The following is a 12,914-nucleotide window of genomic DNA, read 5'->3' as shown; positions in this document are numbered from 1 at the left end:
GTTCTGAGACTAGCTATGTTGTACGGCTTAGAGACAGTGGCGTTAACAAAAAAACAAAAAACAAACAAACAAAAAAAAAAAAACAGGAGGCAGAGCTGAAGATGCTGGAACTTTTTTTGGGGAGTGATTGTTGTGTGGGCCGCCAGAAGAGGAGGTACTGCTGGCCCACCACCAGAGGGCGCCCTGCCTGAAGTGTGGGCTTCAGGCACGAGAGGGCGCTGCCGCCACGGACACAGCCGGGAGTGACAGCTGTCACTCATTATTTCCTGACAGCTGTCACTCATTCTTCATCATCTCACTCCATAAAACCCAGACGTCATCTCAACCTCATCGCCAAGATATCGTACTTCTATGGAGGTAACTTTCTCTGCCTGTATTGATTGACTGTGTTGCAGCTGTCTTACCAGAGGATCGGCGTGGGTCGCGACTGTTTCGTCCTACGTCCTGTCAGATAAGTGGTTACACAGACGCTGCACGAGTGTGTATTAGAGGTGGAGGTGGCATTCCCACCGTTGTTGTTACGGGGTGTACACACACCCACACTTGACTGTTTTTGCTCTTCGCCAGCAGTACCAGATCCGACAGTCGGGGACGGTGATCACCTGGGAATTCGGGACTTGGCGGCTCCAGTATTCACCAGGTTCGGTGGCGGCGGAAATTGTGTGGTTCCGGCTCTTCTCAGGACAGACGTCTTCTATCCTCGAGCCTTCCCACACGTCACCTTTGTGGATTGACTGTTATCAAATTCTGAGATTGTCTGTATATTCGTTGTGCACCTTCACAACATTAAATTGTTACTTTTTGGCTCATCTATTGACCGTTCATTTGCGCCCCCTGTTGTGGGTCCGTGTCACTACACTTTCACAACAGGATATCTCGGCCAGCGTCATGGATCCCGAGGGGCGTAACCCATCTGTTGGACAGCCAATGGAAGAGCAGGGTGCACAGGCGTCTGCAGGAGGCGTGCTCGGTGAGTTGCAGCAAATCCTCACCGCCTTTACCGCTCGGCTGGATTTGATGTCCGAGCAAAACGTCATCCGCATCCGACGTCTTCAGCAAGGATCTGGCACTCACCCTTCCCCCGCACCGTCCGTATGATTGTGCCATTGATTTGGTTCCAGGCGTTGAGTTCCCGTCCAGCAGGCTGTACAACCTCTCACGACCTGAGCGCGAATCAATGGAGACCTACATCTGGGACTCATTAGCTGCCGGGCTGATCCGGAACTCCACCTCCCCGATGGGGGCAGGTTTCTTTTTTGTGGGCAAGAAAGATGGCGGACTCCGTCCATGCATTGATTACAGGGGGCTGAATGAGATTACGGTTCGCAACCTATACCCATTGCCATTGTTGGATTCCGTGTTCATCCCCCTGCATGGAGCCAAAATCTTTACTAAGCTGGATATTAGAAATGCGTATCAACTGGTTCGGATCCGGAAGGGAGACGAATGGAAGACGGCATTTAACATCCCGTTAGGTCACTTTGAGTACCTGGTCATGCCGTTCGGCCTCACCAACGCCCCCGCGACGTTCCAAGCCTTGGTTAACGACGTTTTGCGGGACTTCCTGCACCGATTCGTCTTCGTATATCTGGACGATATTCTCATCTTTTCTCCGGATCCTGAGACCCATGTCCAGCATGTACGTCAGGTCCTGCAGCGGTTGTTAGAGAACCGACTGTTTGTGAAGGGCGAGAAGTGCGAGTTTCACCGCACGTCTTTGTCCTTCCTCGGGTTTATCATCTCCTCTAACTCCGTCGCCCCTGATCCGGCCAAGGTTGCGGCGGTGAGAGACTGGCCCCAACCAACAAGCCGTAGGAAGCTGCAACAGTTCCTCGGCTTCGCTAATTTCTATAGGAGGTTCATTAAGGGCTACAGTCAGGTAGTTAGCCCCCTGACAGCCCTGACCTCTCCAAAAGTCCCCTTCACCTGGTCGGATTGGTGCGAAGCCGCGTTCAAGGAGTTGAAACGACGGTTCTCTACTGTGCCAGTTTTGGTGCAGCCCGACACTAGCCGCCAGTTCGTGGTTGAAGTGGACGCCTCTGACTCAGGGATAGGAGCCGTGCTATCCCAGAGCGGAGAGACCGATAAGGTTCTTCACCCGTGTGCCTACTTTTCTCGCAGGTTGACCCCGGCTGAACGGAACTATGACATCGACAATCGAGAACTCCTTGCGGTGAAAGAGGCTCTTGAGGAGTGGAGACACCTGTTGGAGGGAGCGTCTGTGCCGTTCACGGTTTTCACTGACCATCGGAACCTGGAGTATATCAGGACCGCCAAGCGGCTGAACCCCAGGCAAGCCCGCTGGTCACTGTTCTTCGGACGTTTTGACTTCCGGCTCACCTATCGCCCCGGGACCAAGAACCAGAGGTACACGAAGACGAAGTCAAAACTGTGCTGTCGGATCCACCGGAGCCCATCATTCCGGAGTCCACTATCGTGGCCACCCTCACCTGGGACGTGGAGAAGACCGTCCGGGAGGCCCTGGCACGGAGCCCGGACCCCGGAACCGGTCCAAAGAATCGTCTGTACGTCCCACCAGAGGCCAGAGCTGCAGTCTTGGACTTCTGTCACGGTTCCAAGCTCTCCTGTCATCCAGGGGTGCGAAGGACCGTGGCAGTTGTCCGGCAGCGCTTCTGGTGGGCGTCTATGGAGGCCGATGTCTGGGAGTACATCCAGGCCTGCACCACCCGTGCCAGGGGCAAGGCAGACCACAAGAGGTCCCAAGGGCTTCTCCAGCCGCTTCCTGTGCCTCATCGCCCCTGGTCCCATATCGGCCTGGATTTCGTCACAGGCCTCCCGCCGTCTCAGGGCAACACCACCATCTTCACGATAGTGGACCGATTCTCCAAGGCAGCCCACTTCGTGGCCCTCCCGAAGCTCCCAACAGCCCAGGAGACAGCAGACCTCCTGGTCCACCACGTCGTCCGTCTGCATGGGATACCTACGGATATCATCTCTGATCGTGGTCCCCAGTTCTCCTCACACGTCTGGAGGAGCTTCTGCCGGGAACTGGGGGCCACTGTGAGCCTCTCGTCCGGGTATCACCCGCAGACCAATGGACAGGCAGAACGGGCCAATCAGGAATTGGAGCAAGCCCTGCGCTGTGTGACGTACGCACACCCGACGGCCTGGAGTGAACATCTGGCCTGGATCGAGTATGCGCATAACAGCCAGGTGTCCTCTGCCACCGGCCTCTCCCCGTTTGAGGTGTGTTTGGGGTATCAGCCCCCATTGTTTCCCGTGGTGGAGGGTATATTGGACCATACAGAATCCTCAAAATCCTCAGTCCTGCCGCAGTGAAGCTCCAACTCCCGGCTTCACTGCGGATCCACCCAGTCTTTCATGTGTCCAGGATCAAGCCTCACCACACCTCACCCCTCTGTGCTCCCGGTCCGGCGCCGTCTCCTGCCCGGATCGTTGACGGGGAGCCGGCTTGGACAGTGCGCCGGCTCCTGGACGTCCGTCGAATGGGCCGGGGGTTCCAATATCTGGTGGACTGGGAGGGGTATGGACCCGAAGAACGCTCCTGGGTGAAGAGGAGCTTCATCCTGGATCCGGCCCTCCTGGCCGATTTCTACCGTCGACACCCCGATAAGCCTGGTCGGGCACCAGGAGGCGCCCGTTGGGGGGGGGGGTCCTGTTGTGTGGGCCGCCAGAAGAGGAGGTACTGCTGGCCTACCACCAGAGGGCGCCCTGCCTGAAGTGAAGGCTTCAGGCACGAGAGGGCGCTGCTGCCACTGACACAGCCGGGAGTGACAGCTGTCACTCATTATTTCCTGACAGCTGTCACTCATTCTTCATCATCTCACTCCATAAAACCCAGACGTCATCTCCACCTCATCGCCGAGATATCGTACTTCTATGGAGGTAACTTTCTCTGCCTGTATTGATTGATTGTGTTGCAGCTGTCTTACCAGAGGACCGGCGTGGGTCGCGACTGTTTCGTCCTACGTCCCGTCAGATAAGTGGTTAAACAGACGCTGCACGAGTGTGTATTAGAGGTGGAGGTGGCATTCCCACCGTTGTTGTTACGGGGTGTACACACACCCACACTTGACTGTTTTTGCTCTTCGCCAGCAGTACCAGATCCGACAGTCGGGGACGGTGATCACCTGGGAATTCGGGACTTGGCGGCTCCAGTATTCACCAGGTTCGGTGGCAGCGGAAATCGTGTGGTTCCGGCCCTTCTCAGGCCAGACGTCTTCTATGCTCGAGCCTGCCCACACGTCACCTTTGTGGATTGACTGTTATCAAATTCTGAGATTGTCTGTATATTCGTTGTGCACCTTCACAACATTAAATTGTTACTTTTTGGCTCATCTATTGACCGTTCATTTGCGCCCCCTGTTGTGGGTCCGTGTCACTACACTTTCACAACAGTGATGAGGACGGACAGGATTAGGAATGAACATATCAGAGGGATAATACAGGAAGGACAGTTTGGAGACAAAATCAGAGAGGTGAGATTGAGAAGGTTTGGACATGTGCAGAGGAGGGACCTGGGGTATATAGGGAGAAGGATGCTGAGGATGGAGCCACCGGGAAGGAGGAGAAGAGGGAGGCCAAAGAGGAGGTTTATGGCTGTGCTGAGGGAGGACACGCAGGTGGTTGGTGTGGCAGAGGAAGACACAGAGGACCGGGTGAGATGGAGACAGATGAGGTGCTGTGGCGCCCCCTAATGGGAGCAGCCGAGAGAAGAACAATATTATTATTAACATTATTATTATTACGACACCCTTGTGCAGTCGTGCACGTGGATGTATTGCATTTGGTCCTGTGTTCATGTGAGTGTGGATACATTTTGACAAGTTTGTTAGAGGAGCCTGATCAGCTGACTGATCAGATGTCTTTGGTTTAGTGACCAGCTTGCTTACAGAGGACTCCAATGACTTCACTTGTCCAATACTACATGTCCCACCTCAGTTATGGTAGATGAAGCTTCAGTCCTGACTGATGCCTGATGTGACTGATACTGTCCTGTGGGGCCAGCAAATATGAGCAGTTGCATAAGGCTGAGCTTCTTACTGGGACGATAGACATCTCAAGTGTCGGAGTTCTTGAGGCTGATTCTCCAGTCAACTGTGAAACACCAAATGTTAGTGAGACTGCAAAGTTAGTAGAACAGCTAAGGGCAAGGAACGAGTCAGTGGTCTATGGCACTGGAGCTGAGCTTCTTCAGAAAAAAAATTGCTGTCGTCTAAGAGAATGGTATAATAATAATAATAATAATAATAATAATAATAGCAATAATAATAATAATACATTCCATTTATAGGCACCTTTCATTACAATAAGCAGATATAAAAGCATAATAACAATAAACAAATTAGAATTAAAAACTTAAAAGGACATTAACAGTACATAAGAAATTATATAACAATTTAAAACAAGACAAACGTTATGCAGTGAATGAGTGGAAATCAGGGTGAATAGGTTTTCTCATACAGGTGGGTTTTGAGACATGGTTTGAATATAACCAGAGTCAATGTTACGGTTGTCAGGTGGGAGGGAGTTCCAAAGGTGGGGGCAGAGCAGCTGAAAGCTCTAAATCCCATGGTGGTCAAGTGGGCAGGAAGAATGGTGAGGCTGACAGAAGATGATGATCTGAGGGTGCGGCCACATGTGTGTGTGAAGAAGTTCAATGAGGTATGGAGTAGCAAGGTTATAGAGGGCCTTGAAGGTTAGAAGGATGATTTTATAGTCAATGCAGTGAGTGATTGGAAGCCATTGAAGTTGTTGAAGAATGGGGATGATGTGGTGAATGAATGGTGTTCATGTGATGATCTGAGCTGCTGCATTCTGAACCAGCTGGAGCTTATGAAGAAGCTTTTGAGGAAGACCAAAGAGAAGAGAGTTGCAATAATCCAGGTGGGAGGTGACCAGAGAGTGGACCAAGATGGCAGTGCTGACACAAGTGAGTGACGGACATAGACGATTAATGTTTCGAAGATGGAAATATGCAGACCAGATGATGTTAATGATGTGGGTTTGAAATGACAAAGTACCATCGAGGACGACACCCAGAGTCTTGATCTGAGGGGATGGGGAGACAGAGGAGTTGCCAATAGTAATAGTGAAGCTGCTAGCTTTTGCGAGAGTGCATTTAGAACCAACGAGGAGAACCTCAGTTTTGTCACTGTTGAGTTTGAGAAAGTTAGAGGAAAACCAGGATTTGATTTCCTGCAAGATGGAAGCACAGGTAAGCTCTACCTGCATGGCGTTTCCGCCTGACGCACCTCCGCCGGTGCCAACGGGGTAACTGCAGGGTCATCAGCCGGGAGCCACCCTTCATTGATGTTTCACTCCATTAATCCCGGAACATCTCACGGTGGTGGAGCAACGACAGGGATGTCTCCGTGCCGCCCCCTGCAGTCACCTCTAGGATCCCTCTTTCCCCCACGACCTGTCCTTCCTACGCAACCACAACCAGAAGCTGGCTCTTTCCGCCTCTTCTGCCAGGTCCCTAGATGCCCTCTTCAGCCTTGTTCCAGACACTCCAATCTTCCTGAGAAGGCGCTGGATGGATGTTCTGATGATCCCCCTGCAGCCAACCTCCACAGGGTAGATAGTTGTGGACCATCCAGCTTCCCGGCACTCGGCTACCAGGTCGGTGTATTTGTCTCTCTTCCTTTCACAGGCAGCCTCCATTCCTCCCTCCCAAGGGACAGTTAGCTCTGCCAGGATCGCTGTCTTGACATCAGAGGACCACAGAATGACATCTGGCCTCAGGGAGGTGGTGGTAATCTCTGGGGGGAACTTGAGCTGCTGATCAAGATCCACCCTTAAGTTCCAGTTGCATCCAGGTGTTAGCAGTGATCTTTCCCTCTGGCTGATGGTCTGAGCTCCGGCCCCTTGTCTAACAAAGCTGATGAACGTCCAAGTCTTAGAAGGAGGGTCTTTGGCTGCTTCCATTCTCCGCGCTTCAAGGACTTCTGCCAGCTTCCGCAGAACCAGATCATGCCGCCACCTATACCTGCCCTGCGCCAGAGCTGTCTTGCAACTAGACAGGATATGTTGGAAGCTTGGGTTTGGGGCATTGCAGAGCTGGCAGCTTTCCTCTGAGCCATACCACTGGCTCACATTGCTTGGGCTGGGGAGGGTGTCATACGTGGCCCGAATGAGGAAACTAAGCCTTGCTTGAGGCATCTTCCACAAGTCGGACCACTTGATGGTCCTACTGATGACTCCTTCCCAAGTTGTCCATCGCCCTTGCTGTGGCTGGCTGAGCGCCTTGATCTTGTATTGCTCCTCCTCATGCCTGACCACCTCCTCAATCACCAACTCTTTCCTCTCCTTTCTTGTAGCCTTGGACCAAAACTTGGGGGCTGTTCCCCACCCCAAGCCTGCTCTCCCTGACTGTACCCTACCCACCACTTCTTTGTGCTCGAACCTGCTGATGGCCTGGTCAACAGCGTCCTCTGCCTTCCACTTGTGTCCTGTTCGCACTGGTGCCTTGATGTTTCTTACAAACGGGTCAGTTGAGTCTCTTATCTCTAGCATGAGCTTGGCCTTCTCTTGTCTGTAGCCTAGGTTAATAGACTTCAGTGGCAGCTGCAGCGTGTTCTTCCCAAGGCCAATGTTGGAGAGGCTTCGAGGTAGTCCAAGCCACTTACATATGAAGCTATTGGCTTTAGCATCCATCTTCATTACTGTGGATGAGGTGATCTCACACAGCTTCAGGGGCCACATCAGGCGCTGATAAAGGGTGAACTGATAGCACCAGACTTTAAGCTTCCCTGGGAGGTGGCACTTGTTGATCCTCTCCAGCCCATCCGTAAGTTGCTGCATGATGGTGGCAGGCATATGAGTATCAGACAGCTCCGCCGTATACAGCCTTCCCAGGCTTTGGACTGGTTGATCAGCCAACAATGGAATCTTTCCTCCATCCACTGTGAAGGAGATGAGGTCATTCCTAGCTCCCTTCCGGATCGACAGACTGCGGGACTTTGATGGCTTGATCCTCATTCTCGCCCATCTGAGGAGTTCTTCGAACCTCCTTAAAAGTCTGGCAGTACATGGTGCTGTTTGCAGTAGGCTTGTTACGTCGTCCATGTAACTCCGCAGGGCTGGTAGCCGTTGTCCAGACCACGTTCTTATCCCTCGCCCCATTTGCCTACTGCCAATCAGAATCACCTTGAAGGCTGCCATGAAGATGATGGGAGAGATTGAGCAGCCCATTGCGATGCCTTTCTCAAGCTGTTGCCAGTTGGTGGTAGCATCCTGTGTGGCATAGCAAACTTGCAAACTGTTGAAGTAGTTGGATACCAGCTTCTGGATGCAGGTTGGGATGTAGAAGAACTCCAAGGCAAAAGTGATGAGCTGGTGAGGGACCGAACCATAGGCATTTTCCAGATCCAGCCAGACAACATGCAGGTCTGACTTCTCACGCTTGGCTGACTGAATCTGGTTCCAAATCATGGTTGAGTGCTCCACACAGCTTGGGAATCCTGGAATGCCTGCCTTTTGACAGCTGGTGTCAATGTAGTTGTTTTCTAGGCGATAGCTGGTCACTCTGTTCGCCACCACTGAGAAGAAAATCTTCCCTTCCACATTCAGTAGGGCAATTCCTCTGAACTGGTTGATGTTACGGGAATCCGGTTCTTTTGGGATGAAGGTAGTTATTGCCCTGGTCCACTCAGATGGGATGGCTTGGGTCTTCCAGGCAGCTCTCATCAGCCTCCAAAGGAGCTTCAGTACCATCGGGCAGCTCTTGTATACCCTGTAGGGCACGCCATTCAGGCCTGGAGCTGACGCAGATCTTGCTTTGTCCACCACCTGCCTGATCTCAGTCCACCTTGGTGGTGTTGTGTCGAACTGAGATTCAGGCTCAGCAGGGCGGGGCACATATCCTGGTGACCCAAGAGGAATATTCCTCGCAGGATCACTTAACTGGCTTTTCAGGTGTTCTTCAAGCTCCTGTGCTGTGGCTTCCAGCCTCCCGTTCTTTTTCTCTTCGAGGAGGCTCCTGGCAAACTTGAAGGGGTCCTGGAAGAACTTTGCCCTCTCTTTCTCCTTCCTGCTTCTCCGTCTTCGGATCTGCTCTGCCCTCCGCAAGCAATCAAAGATGGAGGTAGGAGGGAGGATGGAGGCGGGTTTGGTGGAAAGGTAGAGCTGGGTGTCATCCACATAGCAATGAAATTGAATGTTATTTTTCTGAAATATACTGTATTACCGAGGGGGAGAAGATAGTGAAGTAATGAAAAGGATGGGACCAAGGACACAGCCTTGGGCAACACCAGAGGAGCTGGGAGATGGGTGTGATGTGAATGTTTTTAATTGAATGTGCTGAGTGTGGCCAGAGAGATAAGACAAAAACTAGTCTAAGGGAGTGCATGTTAAACCAATAGATGCCAGTCTATGAAGGAGGATGGAATGGGAAATAGTGTCAAAAGCTGCACTCAGGCTGAGGAGGACGAGGATGGACAGGAGTGCAGAACTGCTGCCATCAGGAGGTCATTGACTATTTTATCTATAGACGTTTCTGTGCTGTGGTGGGGACGGAAACCAGACTGGAACTGTTCGCATAGACTGTTATTGGAGAGATGTGAGTGAACTTGAGATGCAACTGTTTTTCCAAGATATTTGTAATGAATGACAAGTTGGAAATAGGACAAAGGTTGCTGAAATTATTCAGATCTGAGCCAGGTTTCTTGAGAATGGCAGTTAGGAAGGTGATGGAACAAAACCAGATGTGAGGGAGGAGTGGATGATGGCAGTAATCAGAGGTAACAGGGAGGGGAGACGGGCTTTGATTAGGGGAGGGATCTAATTGACAAGTGGATGATTTCGATTTCCCAATAAATTCAGATATATCAGCAGAGGATGGAAGGTGGAAACTTGAAAGTGGCTGAGAGGTGGGGACTGGGAAGACAGGAGGGGTTGAACTGCAGGAGCGGTTGAACTGCAGGAGGCTCTAGAGGTTAGTTGCTGGTGGATATGATCAATTTTTGTATTGAAAAAGTTCATAAGTGTGTTACACTGATCAGCAGAGTAGAAGTGCGAGGGAAAAGAGTCTGGTGGGCGGAGGGAGGTATTAACGAGAACAAAGTCCGAGGATTGCCATCATCAGAGCTAATGAGACCTGCATAATACTGTGATTTGGCTGTATTGATTGAGTCCTTATAATGAAGAATGTGGTGATGATACATTTCCTTGCGAATAGTTAGACCAGTTTTATTGTAGACCAGGGGTGACACATGACCAGGCTCATTAAAAGTCTGCTAACGAGTCTTTCATTGGATTCAGGTGTGTTGGAGCAGGGAGACAACTAAGAGTGTCAGGAAGGTGGCTCTCAAGGACCGAACTTGGCCACCCCTGTTGTAGACACTTTCCAAATTGTTGACCTTTAGCTTTGAGGAGGCGGAGCTGAGGTGTAAACCATGGTGCAGAGTGGGTGAATGAAACAGTCCGGATGGTTCTTGGTGCCAGAAAAGGTGCTTACAAGGATTATTCTTCAGAGGGCTTAGTATTATATAATGCCTAAATAATACAGTAAATAATGCCTTGTCATTTGATTGGTGGTTTGTATGTCACATGATATGGATCATTCGTCCCATTTGCCATTGTGTTCCATTGACCGTGCAAATTTAGTTCCATTGACTGTGCAACTTTGGTTTCATATGTTTTGCGCCATTGCACGAGACCTCCACTGCACGCTCGCACTAGTGGTGACGGCGCTTATCTTAAAAACAAACATGACGGGGTTTGTTTTATTAACAGTGCTCATTCTTGTAACAAGCAAACAAATCAAGTACGCCGTAAGCCGCCTGGAAGCATTTGCAGTATTCGCTGGGGCGTCTCTACCTGAAGAAGTGCTGTCAGATTAGCGCTTCAAATTTCTGTCACGATTTTTTGCTGGACTGAGGAAAGCAAGCAGTAGTCTGTACACGGCATCATGTACAGACTACATTGTCAGGATTGTTAGGTGTTATATAAAACAAATGATGAATGTTTTTATTATTATGTTTTCATTTTTGCAATGGAAAGAATCACTGAATCATCATTTTACCTCATGAAATACCATTGTACTCATAAACATTCATTATTTGTGTACCAGTTACAGGGACTGAAACAGTCTGGTTTCATATCCACAAAGTCAGCCAATGAATGAATCATGTAGCCTATAAACTATATCCTATCCTTTTGTACTAATTAAATGAAACATGACAGTGCTTCTTTGCAGCCTGTGATCTTTGCCAGTGTTAGATTCAGCTGACTGGGTTGCTCTGTGGGACATCCTAAGAATATGAGGAATCCATCAGCAGCTGCTGGACATCAAAGCCAGGCTGTACACAGGTACTGAGAGTGCTGCATGGAACGGGGGAAAGAAACTGGATTTTTCCTAGTGAAAACTGGCGTTTGACAGTGATGTGTTCTGTCTCCTGCACTGTTAATACTTGTATGATCTGGGTAGGGTTGTGGAAAATGGTGGCTTAGGTGACTTTAAGATTTACTGATCTTGACTTCTTAGATAATACTTTGATCTTTCTTTGTGGAATCAGTAGGTACACTGACTGCAACACTTGAGAAGCTGAGTGAGGAGTCAGAGTATCTGGGGCTTCTTATTGTCCCTGATCAAGACTATGATCCAGGAGTTCAATGACTTCCTGAAGTCAGCCATCACAAATGTGTCTGCTGCACATAAAGTGTTGCAGATATTGCAGATATGGTAAATGGACTGTATTTATATAGCACTATTCCATCTGCATCAGATGCTCAAAGCACTTTACACATCAATACCTCACATTCACGCCAATGTGAGGCTGTTGCCATGAAAGGCGCCCACTACACACCGGGAGCAATTAGGGGATTAAGGACCTTGCCCAAGGGCCCTTAGTGATTTTCCGGTCAGGCTGGGATTTGAACTGAGGATCCTCTGATCTCAAGCCCAACGCTTAACCAGTAGACCATCACCTCCCCTGTCTTTTCAGGAGATCAATGATTCAAGTGCATCTTGTCTTAAGCCGTGTTCACACCGCACGCGATGCGAGCAATAGCGAGTGGAATGGAAGCTCCTCCTATTTGATGACGCAGGCCAAGTTTTGTAGCGAAAGTTTCCGGCCAAGCAGTGCGACACACTGGGCGATGGTGGCACGTCCATCGCCAGGCGAGGGAAGCAAATTTGTGGCGTCACGTCATGTGCGGTGTGAACGCAGCATTACTATCTGGTTAGAGGCTAACCAGTGACCCAAAGTGACAACTGAATGTCTTTGGTACTCGGTACCAAATCCTGTGTTCAGTTGTAACCTGTGCTGCCCCTCTGTGCCTCACCTCATAGTCACCAGCATGGGAGGCTCTTACAGGAAGGTTCTAGCGTCTGTCACTAAAAGTCTTTTGAGGTTTACTTCACTGCACATCACGGTTACATTCACCTTCTGTCTGCAGCAAATAGATGGTGATATTTAAGAGGTTGCAATGGACCAGTTGCCTGCTTGGATGGTTGCCATCCAGGACCTGAGACGGTTCCATGTGACATTGTGTGGTAGCAGTGGACGCTCTCAGACCTGACCTAATCTAAATCCATTCATGGCTCAAGATGAGAGTGGAAATCAGGTTTGCACAGAGCAAACCATTTCATGATGATTGAGATTCATAAGAAGTGACCATGTGTATGTATTTCTTTACAGGTCCTTGCAAAACAAATGCATATTCCCATTTCTGCCTTTGTGTGTAGATGCAGTTTGAGTCATGAGTCGACAGAGTTTGATAAAAGAGGCCCCTGGTGTGAGTCATCTCTCAGTTAGAACAAGACTACTGATCGTTTGTGACACTGACCAACTAGTCAGTAAGAATCACAGACAAAGACTTACCATCACTGTGATTTCTAAGTTCATTTTGCCAAAAAAAAAAGTCCATACAGTCACAGACTCAGAGGTCCGTGTGACCTCAAAAAAGAGAAAATGTTGAAATACCGT

General features: G+C 50.0%; 1 protein-coding gene across 1 annotated transcript in view; it reads right to left on the bottom strand.

Annotated features, from left to right (window-relative positions):
- Positions 1-12,914, bottom strand: part of LOC117528774 (myosin-11-like) — a 392,454-nt gene that overhangs the window by 46,512 nt on the left and 333,028 nt on the right.

Source organism: Thalassophryne amazonica, chromosome 16 (genome assembly GCF_902500255.1).
Source record: "Thalassophryne amazonica chromosome 16, fThaAma1.1, whole genome shotgun sequence".
NCBI lineage: Eukaryota > Metazoa > Chordata > Actinopteri > Batrachoidiformes > Batrachoididae > Thalassophryne > Thalassophryne amazonica.
The sequence above is the reverse complement of the archived record's forward strand: the minus strand, read 5'-3'. Positions and strand labels throughout refer to the sequence as shown.